The following is a 20,439-nucleotide window of genomic DNA, read 5'->3' as shown; positions in this document are numbered from 1 at the left end:
TATTTAAAGAGAAGAATTGGCAAGCGTTTGAGATTGCATGTGATTGGGGAAGAAAAGAGAACTACCAGTGCGTCAAAGTGACTGGGGCCTCAGCCAGGCCAAACGCAACTAGGTTTATGCACACTCCTTGCTTAGGTCTATAACTTACTGCTTTTAGCAACAGACTTTGCTTACAGACTGCCCCACTTACCGATGCCAGAGAAGCATTTTCTTGAAGGATCAATGGGCCTTCTTAAAAGGGTGTATGAGTGACCAACAAACTTTGGGTTCCTTCATAGACTGAGAAGCTGAGCCTCAACACCCTACTGAGCTGACAGTGACCAAACATAAAAGTGTTTCCAGGAGAAAGTCACAGTAGGCCTTACTGATTCATCAGGTTTCACTGGTACATCTTTCTTTTAAATGATGTTTATAAGGGCAACATAAAACCATAGAAGAGAGTGATGGAAACGAGAGAAAGCATTTCCATTTTTGGCTTTGGCATATGGATTCCTGAATAATCGTATTGATCAAGGCAGCAAAATGTCCCCAAATAAAAGTCGGTATTTGTTGAAAGCCTACTACAATCAAGACACTCTGGGAGTGTCATTGAGTGCAAAGGCAAGTTATTTCCAACAAGGAAATTAATGTTTTTTAATACCACTCTCAGTTGAGGAAATATCAAAACTTTTATTATTTTGAAAAGAAAAGAAATGGGTTACTCAGAATGTGGTTTCCAGATATCTGCTTGGTTTTCACTGGGCTTTTGTCTCGGGGTCAACAGAGCTTGCTCCTGTAGGGGGCCCTGAGTGGTGGGTATGAGCTGGACAGACCCCATGCAGGCCACAAGGGGAGATGCTTTAAGTCTCCTGGGCCATGTTGTCACTTCTTGCGCTCAAAAGTGGGAGCCATGGCATTGTAAATGGACAGGTTCCTCTCTGGCTGTGCCCGAAAGCTCCTTTCTAATAGGTCTGATAGAACCCGAAGATGAACGTAGCAGGGATGAGCCTTGGGACCAGGTGGGAAGCTGGGAATCCCTTGGGAAAATCAATTCAGTGTTATCTATGACTGTAGAAATGTATAAACCTTAGGACCCAGAAATAACCCCAGAGCAACTCTTGACCATGGCCCCAGGAGTCACGTGCAAGAATGTTCGTAGCAGCACTGCCAGCAACAGCAAAAAACAGCAACAACCTAAACATCTGTTGAGAGGAGAAGGGAGAAGAAAATGGCAGAGTAGTCCCATGGTAGAATGTTCTACAGCTGCATGCCACAGCATGGACAAGTGTCACAAGCAGCATGTTGCGTGGTGAGAAAAACAAGTCAAAGAATACATACCATGTACTTTATTTTATATCAAGTTCAAATGCATGCAAAACAAGCATATTTTTAGGGTACAATTATGAAGAAAAGTAAGGGAATAATGAACAGAAATTTGGGAGGGGGCCAGGATGGGGAGAGGGTGGAGGAGAGGTACCCAGTGGGGCTTCAGTGGTGGGGGGGTTGTAACCTCTATCTAAGTTGGGCTGTAGGTAGTTGGATGTCTGTGTTTTACATTTTGCCCAGATGATTATTCTTTTGTATGCATTTAACATTTGATTTTGAAAACCTAGATAGGGGCGGAAGTCTCCTGCAAAAGATGTGATTGCAAAGCCTTATCCTCATCATCCCGGAACTCATCAACTCTGTCTGTTTAACCATCACACAAACAAAACGAAAAGGCCAAGTATATGTACGGAGCAAATATAGACGGAGAGGCGTGAGCCAAGAGCCTCGAGATACTCTGTCTTCTGGGTCGCGTTTGCCTTTCACATTGCTTCTTTTTTATATTTCATTTACGATTGCGGTCAAAAACATTTCTTGAGTATCTCCTGCGCTAGGCCTGGCTTCAGTAATCAGGACCAGACAGTGGAGAGCAAGAGCGACATGGTGGAGAAAACAAAATTAAGCAGTACGGATAAACCAGGGCAGGTGGCGCACAGAAGTACAGGTGGCTAAGGGAGCACATGGCAGCAGACAACCACGGAGCCTTGGGAGATAGCTGTACTTCAGAGAGTAATAACAGACGCTTACTGCGTGTTGGACCAGGTTCGAAGCACTTTAAGCATTCTGTACACCACAAGTCAATTCACTGAATCCTCACAACCCTGAAGAGGTAGGTGCTATCATTATCCCCATTTTGCAGCTGAGGAAGTTAAAGGACACGGGGGGGTTAAGTGACTAGCCAAGGTCACACAGCGAGGAAGTGCTGAGCCAGGATTCAAACCTGGGCACGCTGGTGTCCTTAAGCACCGCACTCTGCCCCTTAGGCTTCCCTAAGAAAGTGGCATTCTGGCTGATAGCTGAGATGTGAAGAGCAGGCAGGCCGGTACAGAGGAGGGCGATGAGAGTTCTGGGCAGAGGGCCCGTGTATGTATCACTTGAAGGTGTTACAAGGAGCTAAAATAAATATTTAACCACAAAAAATGTGAAAGAGCCATCCAGCTGAGAACAGTCTGCCTTCATTTCTTTTCTCTTTCTTTTTTTCCCCAGACTCAGCCTAGAAGTAGCAAGGCAGGGATGAGGTGAGGTCTGGGGGAGGTGGTTCAAGCTCTACCCTGGGGCCAGGGCTCCGAGGGTTTCTAAAGGTCCATGGCAACAACTGCCAGGGCTCCTGGGAAAGTCCCCAGGCATCCAGGATCCTGTGGCTTTGGCAGTCCCTCTGTCCCCTCTTGGCCTCGTTTCCCAAATGGACCCAACATCAATCAAGGACAAGAACCTAAGGCACGACCTAGCAAACAGCTGGCAGACTATTTTTAAAATCCAATTTAAAGTTGTGTATGTGTAAGCCCCAGTGTATTTCTCTGGGGGATTCTATCTTTCAAGTGGAAAAATTTTTTTTTAAGTCAAATAAGGTAATCTCTATTTTGATTCCCATCAAGCCCTAGTGCAGGGCCCCGCAGCCTACCGTAAGTGCTAATCCACATTAAGCACAGGCAACTTGGAGCTCGGGAGTCAGGGCGACTCCAGGACGCAGAGACAAAGGTCAGGACTGCTGATATTTATCGTGTTAACACTGTTAGTGTGTGTTTTGCTTTGTCCGGCAGAAGGGAAGAAATAGAAGACATTAATTATGGCTGCTGGAGGGTGGGGAGAGCGAGCCTTCTGGGATCTGTCCATCTGTTGTCCAGCTTCCTGAATCTTGGACTCTCTCTGGCCCCTTCCAAAAGAAAAAATATGAAAGCACTCAGAAGAAACGAGAGTGAGGCGAGAGCAAGGTCTGGGGCAGCGAATGGGGCAGAGAAAATAAGAGGGAGGGTGGAGAGGGGTAGGGTGGAGAGGGGTGGGGACGCAGCCGCCAGCACTTGACAACGCCTGCTTGTCTAACTGCGGCCACTGTTTTTTTGGTGTTCTACCGCCAGGCCTTGGCTTCAGGCGCCAGTGGCAAGATAAAGCATCTTGTCCCCGCGCCAGCAGCACGGCGTATCCTGTGAGGATGACAGCATTTTGCTTCTTCTAACAAATGCCTTTTGCATTCAGCAACCGAGATTTCTTTGTCTGGGCTTTTCTTCTTTCTGAGGCCTACGCTGGCTAGATACATCTAGGGAAGGATTTCTCCAGCTTTTTTTCTTTTTCTTCCTATTTTTTTTTTTTCCAGGCACTTGCTAAGTTTCACTTTTTCTCTCAAACAAACAAATTCCAGGATAACCCCAAACGACCCTTGGCTACCTGAAAAGTCAAGCCTGCTGTGGCCACCAACCCAGTCCTTGTCATCATCCAACATCCTTGCTTGGTGAACATTTTCAGTCACTGGAAGGAGACAGCAATGCTGGACAGGCTTCCTGGGGTAGGGATGGGCCTGGAGCAAAAGGAAGCTTCTGACAGAAAGACTTTATACTTTGCTTGTGATGAGACCCAGGGAGGCGCTGCAGGAGGCTGCTCTCAGGAAAGAAGGAGGTTCTGTTAGGAGGGGAGCAGGGCAGGGAGCCAAGTCAGAGGAAGGCTTTTCAGACAAACCATGAGCCTATAAATGTAACCTCCCAGGGCTCCCCATCACCAGGGTCTGCAGCAATGAAGTGGTCACAGTTTCACCAGGCAGCTCATGTCCAAGTCTCAATCACTAGAAAAGTCATTCTTGGGGTGCCTGGGTGGCTCATTCAGTTAAGCACCCGATTCTGGATTTCGGCTCAGGTCATGATCTCATGGTTTGTGGGATCAAGTCCTGAGTTGGGCCCTGTGCTGACAGTGTGGAGCCTGCTTGGGATTCTCCCTCTCTCTGTCTCTCTCTCTCTCTGCCCCTCCCCTGCTCATGCTCTTTCTCTCTGCCTCTCTCTCTCTGTCTCTGTCTCACAAATAAGTGAACTTAAAAAAATACATAAAATTTGTTTTTTACAAAGTCACTGTTGTATTGAATTAGTGGACATCAAGCCCTAAGCACATGCAGGGTCTGGTGCATGGTTAAGTGCTCTCTAAAAATGAGCCAGTATCATGAGTATTATTGAGCAGAAAGCTGCCTCCCACAAATATTTAGCCATTGGCCCAGTGCTCTCTTCTAAAGCAACCTGGTCCATGTCTGATCCCCTGTTTCCATTTCCGTGATAAACATCTTGAGTGTTTTCCAGCATGTGTGATCCTGCGTGACTTTCAGAAACAGCACTATCATTGCTCTCTATAGACGATTCAAGTCATCAATGGCCCTTTTTGAACATTTTAATCCTGGTGCCCAGGATTGAATCCAAAATTTCAAGTAGCATCTGATCATCCAAGAATACAGTGGAAAAGCACCCCTTGAATTCTCTCACCTATTTAGGCACAAACCATTATGCAGGAATGTGTGAAAGGCTGAAAATATGAAGATGAATAAAACATAGTGCCTGCTATTTGCAAAAGCCCCAAATGGGGCGACTTATCGTCACACCCAATGGATTAACAAGTTGTGGTCTGTTCACGCAATGGAATATTATATGGCCATGGAAATGAACTATGGCTTCACACAACCATATGGATGACTCACAAACATGATGTTGATTAACATTTATTTAATTTCATTTTATTGAGAGATACAAAGAGACAGTGTGAGCGGGAGAGGGGCAGGGAGAAGGGAGTCACAGATTCCAAAGCAGGGTCCAGGCTCTGAGTTGTCAGCACAGAGCTCAACGCAGGGCGTGAACTCATAAACCATTAGATCATGACCTGAGCCGAAGTCGGATGCTTAGCCAACTGAGCCACCCAGGTGCCCCAAACATGATGTTGATTAAAAGCCAGACACGAAAAAAATATAAATAAAATAAAAGCCAGACATACGATTTTTTGGCCTTTTTTTTTTTAATTTACAAAAACAGCCAAAACTAATCAATGATTTTGAAAGACTGGATAGTGGTTGCCTTGGGAAGGGAGACGGAGAGTATAAGAGAGCACAGGGAGGGCTCTGGGATGCTGTAATGCTTGGCTTCTTCACCTGGGTGCTGATTGCATGAGTATGTTTATTTATTTATTTATTTTTTTAATTTTTTTTTTCAACGTTTATTTATTTTTGGGACAGAGAGAGACAGAGCATGAACGGGGGAGGGGCAGAGAGAGAGGGAGACACAGAATCGGAAGGCTCCAGGCTCCGAGCCATCAGCCCAGAGCCTGACACGGGGCTCGAACTCCCGGACCGCGAGATCGTGACCTGGCTGAAGTCGGACGCTTAACCGACTGCGCCACCCAGGCGCCCCCATGAGTATGTTTAGTTGGTGAAAAGTCTGTGAGGTACACATTTATAACATGTGCATTCTTCCTCATGGATGTTGTGTATCAATAAGAAGCTAAAGAAGAGAGGCGTCCGGGTGGCTCAGTTGGTTAAGCATCTAACTCTGGGTTTCAGCTCAGGTCTTGATCTCAGGGTTCATGGGTTCCAGCCCCACGTGGAGCTCTGCAGCTGACAGTACAGACCCTGCTTGGGATTCTCTCTCTCGCCCTCTTTCTCTGCCTCTCCCCCATTCATGTGAGTGCCCACACACGCGCGCTCTCTCTCTCTCTCTCTCTCTCTCTGTCTCTCAAAATAAATAAGCTTAAAAAAAAAGTAGTTGGGGTTCCTGGGTGGCTCAGTTGGTTAAGTGGCCGACTCTTGATATCAGCTCAGGTCATGATCTCAGGGTTCCTATGTTCGAGCCCTACATCCAGGTTGCGCACTGACCGTGTGGAGCCTGCTTGGGATTCTCTCTCCTGCTATCTTTCTGCCCCTCCCCTGATCATGCTCTCACTCTCTCTCTCTCTCTCTCTCTCTCTCTCTCACTCTCTCACTCTCTCTCTCTCCCTCTCTAAATAAATAAATAAATAAATAAATAAATAAAAACTTAAAAAAATTGTATTTAAAAAAAAGAAGTTAAGGGGCTCCTGGGTGGCTCAGTTGGTTGGGCGGCCGACTTCAGCTCAGGTCATGATCTCACAGTCCATGAGTTCGAGCCCCGCATCGGGCTCTGTGCTGACAGCTCGGAGCCTGGAGCCTGTTTCAGATTCTGTGTCTCCCTCTCTCTCTGACCCTCCCCCGTTCATGCTCTGTCTCTCTATGTGTCAAAAATAAATAAACGTCAAATAAAAAAAAATTAAAAAAAAAAAAAGAAGTTAAGGGGAAAATAAGATCAAGTTAATTGGAGGAGACAGTGAGATAACTTCAGTTCAGCATGGCAGGTGCCATGAAGAGAAATATAAAATGCGTGATACAGTGAGACAGACAGAAGAAGGAGCAATAGCCAAGACTCAGGGATGGAACAGGGTCAGTGAGGCCTCTTCGAGGGACCCTGGTGCTAAACAGAAGCTGAACCTCATCCTTGGACTGAATACTTGGGAAAGAAGGCGAATATAGCTTAAATACATTTATAGAGAGAAGGCTGAGATGTTAAAGGCACTCCACATGGGGGCCTTGCTTGTTCCTCGGAGCAAGACCAGAGAGGTTACAAAGATGAGAGTAGAAGTAAGATGTGAGAAATGAACATGGCGATAATTTAGAATAATAGGGATGAGAGCCAGAGCCAACAAAGGGTAAGTAAAAATAAATTGATGGGTGGCACAGAGAGAGCCCAGTGGAGGTATAAACCCCTACTTGGAATGGGGCCATGCTCATTGGTTAGGTGGTTTTTTTCAGGAGCAAAACCGGAAAATCCAGGGTTGGGATTTTACTGGGCAGATGTAGCAAAAGAAGGGCAATTGGCACTGGTGAGGGAGTAGCTTCAAAAATCTCCCAGTGTCCAGCCAGGAGCAGGGAACAGTCATCTGTGACCCCAGTCCCTCCTGTTCCTCTCACGGCTCTGATCATTCACTCCTTAGCCTCACTGTGGGTCCTCTGCCCCTACGCAGCTCAAAAATAGGTGATCTGTAGAGTCCCACCTTGAACCAGGCATTTTTGTTTTTCGGTCTACACGACTTCCTTATACTCCATTTTCACTACCACCTGATCTGATCTGTTCCATCTCCAACTCAGAATTTGTTGAGCTCCATACTTCTATGTCTTCGACATGATCAAATTCAATGTGTTCTTCAACTCAAAGCGTTCAAAACTGAACTCATTATTTTCTTCCCCATCCTCTTCTGGTCTCTAGCCCTCTCCTTCCTTCTGTGTGTTTCCTTGAGCAGCATCACCATCCACTCAGCTGCCCAAGGCAGATGGCGGGGCCTCCTCATCCAATCAGGCACCGTGGCTTTCAGTTGTCCTTTTTAATAACTCTCCTACTGATATGAGGCATTCTCCACCCCCACCATCACCACCTAAATTTGAGCCCTGCTCTGTTGCAAAAACCTCTGACCAAGTGTCCTGACTCTAGTCTCACATCTCCCCTCCATCCTCCAGCCTGCTGCCTGGGTGGTCTTCCTAAAACCCCAATGATCTGGTCACAATGCTTTTATCAGTACAACTAAAACAAGGTGGTCCTGTGGCTGGACAAACCATAGTCTCCCACCTAAGGGATCCTACTTCTTACTCTTCCTTATCCCTCCAGATTCCTTGTCTGCTTTTAAAATATTTAAGAAAAGTCTTCCATTCACATGGTACAAATGTGGAAAAGCATCAAATAAAAAGCAAAATTTATTTTTTTCCTCCCTCCAACCCCCCAGTGCCACTCTCCAAGTTACTGACACTTCTTACGTGGTCTTCCTGAAAAAAAGTCTGCATATACCTGTACGTGTTTTAAAATTTAACACAAATGAGATCACATTACTGTGCACATTGTTTTGTTTAAAACAACACATTTAGAAGATCTTTCCATGTTCTATCTCACGTTTTAATGATTGCATACTTTTCCATCGCATGGCTGTATTTAACTGGTCCCCTGCTGATGGATGTGTAAGTGCTCTACAGTTTTTTGTTATTACAAACAATCTTGCAGGGATCATGGTTTTGCACATGGTTTTGGCATAATTTTGCCAGTATGTCCCTAGGGCAAATTCCTAGGGGTAGAATTGCTGAGTCAATGAAAACAAGCATTCAAAATGTTGACAGACATTGCTAAATTGCCCTCTAGAAGAGTTGAATCTGTTTACACTCCCAGGAACAGTACATGAGGGTGCCTATTTCACCATAATCTTGTGAACACTGGCCATTCCCAAACTTTTATTCGTTTGCTGAGTTGATAGATCGCAAATGGAATCTCATTGTTTCGTGATGCATTTTTTTAATTTTTTTTTTCAACGTTTATTTATTTTTGGGACAGAGAGAGACAGAGCATGAACGGGGGAGGGGCAGAGAGAGAGGGAGACACAGAATCGGAAACAGGCTCCAGGCTCCGAGCCATCAGCCCAGAGCCTGACGCAGGGCTCGAACTCACGGACCGCGAGATAGTGACCTGGCTGAAGCCGGACGCTTAACCTACTGCGCCACCCAGGCGCCCCTAGTGATGCATTTTTTTAAAGCTATGCGTGAGGTTGAATATTTTTCACATATCCACTAGCTGTTTGTGTTTCTTGTAGATTGCTCATATCCTCTGCCTTTTGGGTATTTGAACCATGGTCTAGTCTCCCAGGGAAGTTAACAGATTGATAGAATTCCATGAATTTTTTTTTAATGTTGATTTATTTTTGAGAGAGAGAGAAAGAGTGTGAGCAGGGGAGGGGCAGAGAGAAAGGGAGACAGAATCCGGAGCAGGCTCCAGGCTCTGAGCAAGCTGTCGGCACAGAGCCTGACGTGGGGCTCGAACCAACAAACTGCGAGATCATGACCTGGGCCGAAGTTGGGCGCTTAACCGACTGAGCCACCCAGGCACCCCAAATTCCATGAATTTTATCTTTGCCCAAATATGAGCCTCAAGCAATCTGAGGATTGAGTGGCCCCTGAAAGTTCAAGTAAGGGCCTACTCCTGGAACTTTCTGTCCAGTGATGTTTGGCCCAACCAGCTGAACCCTCTCTACCTCTTGTGCAACCATCACCCCAAAAAGAAACCCCATACTCATTAGCAATCACTCTCCATTCCCTTTTCCTCTCGGTCCCTGGCCACCACTATTCTAATTTCTGTTTCTGTAGATTTGTCTACTCTGGACATTTCACATACATGGAATCATATAAAATGTAGTCCTTTGCCACTGGCTTCTTTCACTTAGCATAATGCTTTCAACGTTCATCCATGTTGCAGTATGTGTCAGAACTTCATTCCTTTTTATGGCCAAATAATTTTCTACGGGATGGCTATGCCACATGTCGTTTCTCTGTTCATCTGTCGACGGACATTCAGTTTGTTTCCCCCTTTCAGCTATCATGAAAAAGCTGCTATGAACACTTGTGTACAAATTTTTGTGTGAATATGTTTTAACTCTCTTGAATATATATATATATATATATATATATATATATATATATGTATATATATATATATATATATGCCTAAGAGTGGAATGCTGGCTCATATAATAACTGTTTCACTTTGTGAGAAATGACCAAACTGTTTTCCATTTTCCATTTCCACCAGCAATATATCAGTGTTCTAATTTCTCCACATCCTTGCCAACACTTGTTATTACCTCTTTTATTTCACCCATGCTAGTGGGTGTGAAGTGGTATCTCGTTGCGGTTTCGATTTGCATTTCTCCGATGGCTAATAATATGAACATCTTTTCCTGTCCTGATTGGACATTTGTATGCCTTCACGGAGAAATGTCTATTCAACTGCTTTGCCCATGTTAGAGTTATATTTCTTATCTTTTTCTTGTTGAGTTGTAGGAGTTACTTATATATTCTGGATACTAAGCCATTGCCAGATAGATGATTTATGAATATTTTCTCCCATTCTGTGGGCTGTCTCTTCATTTTGTTGATAGTTACCTTTAAGAACGAAAAGTTTTTAATTTTGAGGAAGTCTGATTTATTTATTTCTACTTTGGTTGCTTATACTTTTGGTGTCATATCCGAGAAACCACTGTCTAGTCCAAGATCATGAAGAGTTACTCCTGTGTTTGTTCTTCTAGGAGTTGTGTAGTTTCAGCTCTTACGTTTAGATGTTTGATCTATTTTAATTTTTGTATATGGTGTGAGGTATGGACCCACTTTCATTCTTTGGCATGTGCCTATTCAGTTGTTCTGATACCGTTCATTGAAAAGATTCTTCCTTCTCCCGTTGAATGGTCTTGGCACCTCTGTCAAACAACAATTAGCCATAGATGTATGGGTTTATTTCTGGACTCTCAATCCAATTCCTCTAAACTTTCTTTAATGTGCTTTATTACTTTAATGTATATATTTAAAATAAGCTTAAAGAAATAACTGTAAAGAGGAAGAGATATCTGTATTCATTATTCAGCTCGCAAGAGGAAAACCTACATGGGGTCCATTTACTATTAAAAATTATCTTCAGTGATTTGGTTGCTTAGAGCAAGAGCAAAAATTGAGTGTGGTACAAGAGTCTTCACTACCCACTCCCCCACTTCATGTGTTGCCAGGTGTGTCTGAGGGAACTTCAGGATGGACACGTGGCAGGAGGCCAAGGGGAGAGGGTCAGAGTCTGGCCAAATCACAGGTGGTAGCAGTGGGCCTGGGCATGGGCAAGAGTCCAAGGAGAGGGCAGCATCTGTACATATCGGGCCATACCCGTAAGGGCTACCCATGGGGTGGTTTGTGTAAGTTGGTTCTCAGGGCCTCGCCAGAGTTTAGACACCATGAATGTACTCCAATCTCCAAGTAAAATTCTCATTCCAAAGGAATGACTAGGGGAGCACCTCTGTAATAGATAGATACCACGGAGCCACAGGAAGCTGGCATTTTCCTGTGGCTCTGGACCACAGGTAGTGAATTTGCAGGTCTTGAGCAATTCTCCCAAATAGGTACTTGTCCAGCAAGGGCCACTTACTGTCCAAGGTCCAAGATCACCTTAAAGGATAACAGATAGTGGCATTCACTAGTATGTTTTGCCCCCAGAATAAAGGTGAAGCACCACACAGACCCACAATCATGACCTCACATACTCCCTGTGTTCCTTAAGTACGTGTGGCCATGATTGTGTGTCTATATGGTACTTCACCTTTAGGGCTCAGAATGTGTGGTCAGCTGGTGTTCTTGGTTCCCAAGTTGGGAGGCCATCTTCACACTACTTACAGCTTGCCTCCGGGCAGTGAGGGCAGCGCCTGCTTCACCATCCATCCCTCTTTGCCCACGCTTCTCCCATACCCAGTGTCTAGAAGCCCATCAAAGTGAGACTATTCCTTGTCAGAGGCAGAGACTCAAGTCTGTACTCGTCCATAGACAAGGCCGTATAGTCAGTGGGGTTACGGACTTCATCTAGTATGCTTCTAGGGACTTAAAATTTCATTCCAATCCTCAAAGTGAATGAAAGCAAGGCTGACTTCCAGACAGAGTACAGGTAATTTGGACCCTGATTTATGAACTCCAGCATTAACAATAACCCTTCAAAGATTCCAATAGCTCAGTGTCTCTCAACTGGGGAGCTCATTTTCCATTGTCACAACTTGGGGGAGTGGGGCCAGGTACTATGGTCATCTAATGGGTAGAGGTCGAGGATACTGCTACATATCCTATAATGCACAGAATAACTCCCCATAACAAAGAATTATCCAGCACATGATGTCAATACTGTGAATGTTGGAGAAACCCTACAAAATATCTGATTGATAGCATCAGCACACTATGCGGGACCAGAGAATGATCATACTTTTACTAACATTTCTGCATGCTACTGGCTCACATAGAGTTTCTGCCTGGACCATCCTGAGTTGTCTCTTTTACAATCACTTCCAAATAAACTCTAAATAATTCGAGGTTCAAATCTTGGAGTACCCTCTCCTCTCAAACGGGTGTATGTAGGTATTCTTTTAATTGTTGTGGCTTTTTAACTCCAAAAATAATGTTTTAAAATTATATGCTACCAGGGGCACCCAGATGGCTTCGTCGCTTAGGCATCTGACTTCGGCTCGGGTCATGATCTTGCAGTTCGTGGGTTTGCGCCCTGCATCAGGCTCTGTGGTGACAGCTCAGAGCCTGGAGCCTGCTTCAGATTCTGTGTTTCCCTCTCTCTGCCCTTCCCCAGCTCACATTCTGTCTGTCTGTCTCTCTCTCTCAGAAATAAATAAACATTTAAAAAAGTTATTTTTTAATTAATTTAATTTTATTTTAATTTAATTTAATTTTAAATAAACATTTAAAAAATTATATGCTACCAGTATATATATGTATATATTTTAATGTTTATTCATTTTTTGAGATGGAGAGAGACAGAGCATGAGCAGGGGAAGGGCAGAGAGAGAGGGAGACACAGAATCTGAAGCAGGCTCCGAGCTGTCAGCACAGAGCCTGATGTAGGTCTCGAACTCATGAACCGTAAGATCACAACCTGAGCCGAAATCGACCACTTAACTGACTGAGCCACGCAGGCATCCCTACTACCAGTATATTTTAAATTAGATATCTAAAGTTTTTCATCACAAGTATATTTGAAAGGTTGTAACTTTGGGGCACCTGGGTGGCTCAGTCAGTTAAGTGTCCTACTCTTGATTTGGGCTCAGGTCATGAGCTCAGTTCAGTTCAAGAGATCTAGCCCCAGGTGGGGCTCTGTGCTGACAGTGCAGAGCCTACTTGGGACTCTCTGTCTTCCTCTCTCACTGCCCCTACTCCGCTCATGCTCTCCTCCTCCCCCACTCTCTAAACAAACAAACAAACATTAAAAAAAGGTTGTAACTTTCTGGGAATGCAAGCTGGTATAGCCACTCTGGAAAACAGTATGGAGGTTCCTCAAAAAACTAAAAATAGAACTACCCTATGACCCAGCAATTGCACTACTAGGCATTTATCCACAGGATACAGGTGTGCTGTTTCAAAGGGACACATGCACCCCCATATTTATAGCAGCACTATCAACAATAGCCAAAGTAAAGAAAGAGCCCAAATGTCCATTGATGGATGAATGGATAAAGAAGATGTGATATACATATACAATGGAGTATTACTCGGCAATCAAAAAGAATGAAATCTTGCCATTTGCAACTACAGGGATGGAACTGGAGGGTATTATGCTAAGTGAAATTAGTCAGAAAAAGACAAAAATCATATGACTTCACTCATATGAGGACTTTAAGAGACAAAACTGATGAACATAAGGGAAGGGAAACAAAAATAATATAAAAACAGGGAGGGGGACAAAACAGAAGAGACTCATAAATATGGAGAACAAACTGAGGGTTACTGGATGGGTTGTGGGAGGGGGGATGGGTTAAATGGGTAAGAGGCACTAAGGCATCTACTCCCGAAATCATTGTTGCACTATATGCTAACTAATTTGGATGTAAATTTTAAAAAATAAAAAATAAAATAAAAAAAGACAAAAAGAAAAAAAGAAATGAATAAACAGATTAAAGGTGTAATTAAAAAGAAAAAAAGGTTGTAACTTTCAACATATTTTAATTAAAAAAATTTTTTTTAATGTTTATTTATTCTTGAGACAGAGACAGAGTGTGAACAGGAGAGGGGCAAATAGAGAGGGAGACATAGAATCTGAAACAGGCTCCAGGCTCTGAGCTGTCAGCACAGAGCCCAACGCAGGGCTCGAACCCACAAACTGTAAGATCATGACCTGAGCCGAAGTTGGACGCTCAACCAACTGAGCCACCCAGGTGCCCCCAACATATTTTAAATATTGGCATTTAAAATATAATAAACCATCACTCTTAAATATGTCCAATGGAATCTAAATACCATAGAGTTAATACTCATTTTAGAAAACACATGAACAAAAAGTAATAATAAATAAAAATTAAAATATATTAACAAATTCCTCTTTAAGAGTGCAAAAATTCATATTGTTCCTTTTTCTCTGTGAACTCCAATCTATTCCCTAACAGAATCTTATACTACTGAAATATATTTTATATTTTATTTTGAAAGTTTTTTATTCATCACTCTATCATGTACTCTGTTCTAAAATGTGTATATAAATTGAAATGTATTAGAAAATGTTTATTATAAGTCTCTGAGAATCAGCCAAATTTCCTTTGGCTTGACTTACCAAGATAATAATAAGTACATGATTCATCTAAATCATAAATGCATTATAATCTTTCATAATTATCACTCAAAAAAGGAAAAATATATAATCGTGTGTGTGTGTGTGTGTGTGTGTGTGTGTGTGTGTGTGTAACGAAGTGGGTGGGTTTTTTCTTCCTTATTAGTTTATTTTTTAAGTTATTTATTTTTGAGAGAGAGAGCGTATGAGCACACCCACCCACAATTTTGGGGGGGGAGACAAGGGAAGGGGGGAAAGAGAGAATCCCAAGCAGGCTCCACACTGACTGTCAGCACAGAGCCTGATGCAGGGCTCAAACTCATGAACCATGATTTTGTGACTTGAGCTGAAGTTGGATGCTTAACCGACTGAGCCACCCAGGCACCCCTTCCCTTAATTAAAGTCCATGGAAGACTATTACATATTGCAAGAAAGAGACAAGATTCATTATTGATTCTAATCTGTTTTTCATTTTACAGGTATAAGCACTAAGGAAACTTGTTCATATAAATAGATATGAAAAGTTTTGTTAGAGCAATTTTACTAAGTGTTCTTAATTCCTTCTAAATGCCAAAAAAAAAAAAAAACCCACAAAACACCCCACCACACAACAAAACCATATAGTGATTTATCATCCAAAAGTATGTGTAATGATCAATTTGCTAATAATGTCATTAAGTCATCCAGTTATGTAGAAAACAAAGGATTAAAGAAGATTTACCTTGAAAAAGACTTGTTAATTATTGGAATCATTCATTTTCTCAATACCTATACCAATATTTCAGTGTGTTCCCTTGTTTAGCACCCCAATGTGGGATTCAGCTGGGTGAGAGGTCTTCCTTTTCTAAATACACTTAAGGGCCACTGTGAAAGGGACTTGGGAGAATGGGAACCCACTCTTTCATCTCAGGTCTATTATCAGGCAGATTCATTTTAGAAAATAGCTGATATGGAAGTTGGGGGATCTGGAAATTGATTCATTTAAAACTACCAATATCTACACAGACCTTGGAAGTTTCATGTATCCTATTCCAGTTTGCAGAGTGCTGGTCTAGATACTTGCTTCTCACTGTGGTGCATAGTCCGGATCAGCACCTCCTGGGAGCTTGTTAGAAATGCAGAATCCTGTTAAAATATGTGATTTAAAACGATCCTCAGGTGATTTGTATGCACATTAAAGTTTGAGAATCCACTGCTTCCCACAAAGGTGTCCACGGTCCTGAAGAATAACATTCTCTTCATATATATAATAGGGATCTTGCAGGCCTCTTGAACATGTAAGGTTATCACCATTGATTCAATCAACAATTGGCTAGCCCAGTAGTTTTCAACCCCGGTTGTCCATTAGAATCACCTTTTGCTTTGAAAACCTACCTGTGCCTTGTCCCAAGCACAGAGATTCTGACTTAATAAATCTACAGGTTTAGGCATCACTTGATTTAAAGTGCTCCAGCGGATTCTAAAGTGCAGCCAGGGCTGAAACCACAACACTATTCCTTTGAATTATGTATTCAAGAAAGGTTACCCATTACTCTGAATCCCAGCTGATGCATTTGCCAAAGGACTCCAGAAACACATCCTACTAGATCTAATCTACATACAAGCTAATCCATGACAGTTGGGTTGATGTCTGCAACCCAGCTGGAAGCCTGGAAGGAAGGCACCAATGTAGGAACCTTCACAAAGGAAAGCATGATCCCAGCAGGACACACTGGGTGATCACTCTGGCAGATCATCCCATGAACCCTCTGAGATGGTTTATAAAGGGTAACATCACTCAGACCACGTTTGGGGGCAAAGACCAGAACCCTGCTTCCCAGTGTCTGAGAATATCTCAACCTCATAGATCCTCACCATGGCCTGGTTTGTATGCTCTTCCTCTGCTAGGCCTTTAATCACAGAATACAGTTAAGCCAAACTCTCTTCACATTTCTCCTTTGTGGATCGCCTTTTCCAGTTAAATGGGATTGTAAGAACATCAACTATTCAGGCTTCCTAGGGGAGCCTGAGGACTGAAAAGTTATCAAAGTATGGCAAAAACCCCAGCAAGTGTATAAGGTCTCTGTGAATTGTGAAGGCAACGTCATTGAGGACAGGGCCAAGTTCTTCCAGTTGCCCCACCACACCAGCAATCTCTGCCCTAGGGGCAGCTGTGTCCTCCCACAGAGTAGAGTTGGGGGACAAAAGATACAAGAATTCCTTCCTACTTCTACTCCAACATCCTTAGTTGCCCAGGGAATGGGGCAGGATCTTCCTTTGGCTGCCTGTGGAGGCAGTTTATAGTGGAAGGACCCTGAGGCCAAATCAGGTATCAGTTAGTGGGAAGTCAAGCCACAATCACTAAGCCAAAAAAAAAATTTTTTTTTAAGTGGGGGAAAATGAGAGGAAAACAGAGGTCAGGAAGGCCCAGGCACCAAGCAAACAAAGCTGGAAGCAAAAGCAAGTAGGTGTACTAGTCGGACAGAGTTGGCATTCATCCGGGGGCAGATTTTGCCCTGAATTCAGGGCAAGTCTAAACTAGGACCAGTCTCAAAAGATGAGTATGTGCCTTCCTGAAGTGTTGGGGTGAGGTCTAAAGAGGTAAGTCCCCAAATGATAGCTTGTTTGTGGAAATGGCATTGGCTTTCAGATAAAAGTTGAGGATGGCTGGTGGTAAGTCTACATAATAGCAAAAACAATTTCAATCTGTCCCAATAAAGATACTGATGATTCAAGTGGACATGACTGTAGACAATAGCCAAGTGGCGGGACTAAGCAGCAATAGAAATGGTGAGAATAAATTCTTACAGGAGTCTCTTGATTAATGAGCTGTAGCCTTTGACAGCAGATACCCACATGAATGGCATCATTAAGAAATTCTGGAAAGCATCATCAGAATCACGAAAGCTTTACCAGAGGCCAAACTCATAGAAGAGCTAAAGACTGAGCATCCAATTATTTAGATTCCTCCTCTGCCCTTCCCTCACATGGAGTGTGCCTCCTTGTTCCCAAACTTACCATACAAATGAATTAATTTACTGATCAGTGCGGTTAAGCATCTTTTCACGTTTATTGACAATTTGCATTTCCTCGTTGGTGAATTACATTCTTTTTCCTAGTTTTCAGTGGGCTGTTTGTCATTTTCTTATCAATTGGTACTAACCCTTTGTCATATGTGTTGCAAATGTTTTCTCCTATTGTCTTTGGATTTTACTTATAATTTTTTTAATGTTTATTTATTTTTGAGAGAGAGAGAGAGAGAGAGAGAGAGAGAGAGAGACAGAGTGTGAGTGGGGGAGGAGCAGAGAGAGGGAGACACAGAATCTGAAGCAGGCTCCAGGCTCTGAGCTGTCAGCACAGAGCCCGACGCAGGGCTCGAACTCACAAACCGTGAGATCGTGACCTGTGCCAAAGTTGGACACTCAACCGACTAAGGCACCCAGGCACCCCGGATTTTACTTATATAGTAATTTTTCATTTTAATGTAGTTAAGTTTATCAGTGTTTTCCTTTGTGGCTTCTGGATATTCTCTTTAAAAAAATTCTCCCAAGGGTAAAAAATATTCTCTTAACCTTTTTCATTTGTCATACTGACAAAATTTTTTTAAAAATATAATTTATGTCAAGTTAGCTAACCTGCAGTGTGTACAGTGTGCTCTTGGCTTCAGAAGCATGATTCATTTCTTACATGCAACACGCAGTGCTCATCTCAACAAGTGCTCTCCTCAATGCCCATCACCCATTTTCCCCTCTCCCTTGCCCCTCCCCCCAATCAACCTTTAGTTTGTTCTCTGTATCTAAGAGTCTCTTACGGTTTGCCTTCCTCTCTGTTTGAAACTATTGTTTTCCCCTTCCCTTCCCCCATGGTCTTCTGTTAAGTTTCTCAAATTCCACATATGAGTGGAAAACATATGATATCTGTCTTTCTCTGCCTGTCGTATTTCACTTATCATAACACCCTCCAGTTCCATCCACGTTGTTGCAAATGGCAAGATTTCATTCTTTCTCATTGCTGAGTAGTATTCCATTGTGTATATAATCCACATCTTTATCCATTCATCAGTTAACGGACATTGGGGCTCCTTCCATAATTTGGCTATTGTTGAAAGTGTTGCTATAAACATAGGGGTACGTGTGCCCCGATGAATCAGCTCTCCTGTATCCTTTGGATAAATTCCTAGTAGTGCTATTGCTGGGTCCCAGGGTAGTTTTATTTTCAATTTTTTGAGGAACCTCTACACTGTTTTCCCGAGTGGCTGCACCAGTTTGCATTCCTACCAACAGTGCAAGAGGGTTTCGTTTCTCTACATCCTCGCCAACATCTGTTGTTTCCTGAGTTGTTAATTCTAACCACTCTGACAGGTGTAAAGTGGTATCTCAATATGGTTTTGATTTGTATTTCCTTGATGATGAGCGATGTTGAGCATCTTTTCATGTGTCTGTTGGCCATCTGGATGTCTTCTTTGGAAAAGTATCTATTCATGTCTTCCGCCCATTTCTTTATCGGATTGTTTGTTTTTCGGGTGTTGAGTTTGGTAAGTTTTTTTATAGATTTTTTATGCTAACTCTTTATCTGATACATCATTTGCAGATGTCTTCTCCCATTCCATCGGTTGCCTTTTAGTTTTGTTGACTGTTTCCTTTGCAGAGCAGAAGTTTTTTATCTTGATGAGGTCCCATACTGACAAAATTTTTTTTAAATGGTAACACTCAGCTCTGGCAAGAGAGCTGGGAAATGATATTGTCATACCCTCCTGGTAGGAATGTGAGTTGTGACAGCCACTTGGAAAGTAATCTGGCTGTAACTAATGATATGTAAAAATGCACATTTCCTTTGTCTCAGCAATTCCACTTTGGGACATCTTTTCCACAAAAATAAAAACATTGGTTCACAAAAGTATATGTACAAATATATTAGGTTCATCGGCATTGTGCAAAGGGCAAAACTGAGAAACAATTTGAATATCAACCAGTAAAGGTAACAGCTGAATGAACTGGATGGCAGTCATACTATCTATACTTCACTGTTATTAGAAAAATGAATTTGCAGAACAATGTGAATGTACTTAATGCCACAAAACTGTACATTTAAAAATGGTTAAAATTATAAATATGCTTATTTTACTACAATAAAAAAAAGAAAAAAATAGAATGATTTGTCTCCACAGTTTCTGGAAAAGTGGCCATGAAAATTTTTAAGAGAAAAATCCATGTTTCACATTACTTTCACATAAGTGACAGGATGGTTCTTCAGAATTTGGCTAATCTTCTGAGCGTTAAGCAGCTGGAGGCTGTTCCAAGAGGGTCTCATTCAGTTCCCCAGTGTGTGCATGTGTGCCTGTTAATAGAAAAAGGTATGAAAGGATACAAACTAAATTTTACCATTAATTATCTCAGGGAGTGTGAAGTATTTATTGTTTGACTTGTAACAAAGAGCGTGAATTTAGAGCTTAGACCTAGGCTCTCAAGTCCCAGCTTCACTAATGACTTGATATGTGACCTGGGTTACTTAAGCGCTAGCACTTTCATTTGTAGAACAGGAAGAGAAACACTAACTTCTTCCTTAGTACTGTCATGAGGCACAGATATTAGAACAGTGACCACCACAATTAGATATAAATTATACATAATGTCATCATTATATAATTGTCTTTTTTAGTGTCTTCATTATACCCTATGCGTTCTTCATCCCTCACGACTTTAATTGGGATTGTCAAAGATGTGATTAAAAACTAGGAGAAAGGGGCGCCTGGGTGGCGCAGTCGGTTAAGCGTCCGACTTCAGCCAGGTCACTATCTCGCGGTCCGTGAGTTCGAGCCCTGCGTCAGGCTCTGGGCTGATGGCTCGGAGCCTGGAGCCTGTTTCCGATTCTGTGTCTCCCTCTCTCTCTGCCTCTCCCCTGTTCATGCTCTGTCTCTCTCTGTCCCAAAAATAAATAACCGTTGAAAAAAAAATTAAAAAAAAAAAAAGAACTAGGAGAGAAAATGAGAAACAAAAGCAAATTCCAAGAAGCCTAAAAATGAGGGGATTCA

At 42.7% G+C, this 20,439-nt stretch overlaps 1 long non-coding RNA gene across 1 annotated transcript in view; it reads right to left on the bottom strand.

The window, feature by feature from the left end:
* The window catches only part of LOC121019167 (uncharacterized), a 40,756-nt gene extending 24,462 nt beyond the window's left edge, over positions 1-16,294 (bottom strand). The window contains exon 1 of the long non-coding RNA XR_005785486.1: positions 15,437-16,294. This is a non-coding gene — a long non-coding RNA (uncharacterized LOC121019167). The remainder of the gene's footprint in view (positions 1-15,436) is intronic.
* Positions 16,295-20,439: the final 4,145 nt, after the last annotated feature.

The sequence above is a fragment of the Herpailurus yagouaroundi genome, unplaced genomic scaffold, assembly GCF_014898765.1.
Source record: "Herpailurus yagouaroundi ecotype Mexico unplaced genomic scaffold, PumYag 221, whole genome shotgun sequence".
Classification (NCBI taxonomy): domain Eukaryota; kingdom Metazoa; phylum Chordata; class Mammalia; order Carnivora; family Felidae; genus Herpailurus; species Herpailurus yagouaroundi.
Note: the sequence above shows the minus strand (reverse complement) of the source record. Positions and strands in the feature narration are given on the sequence as shown.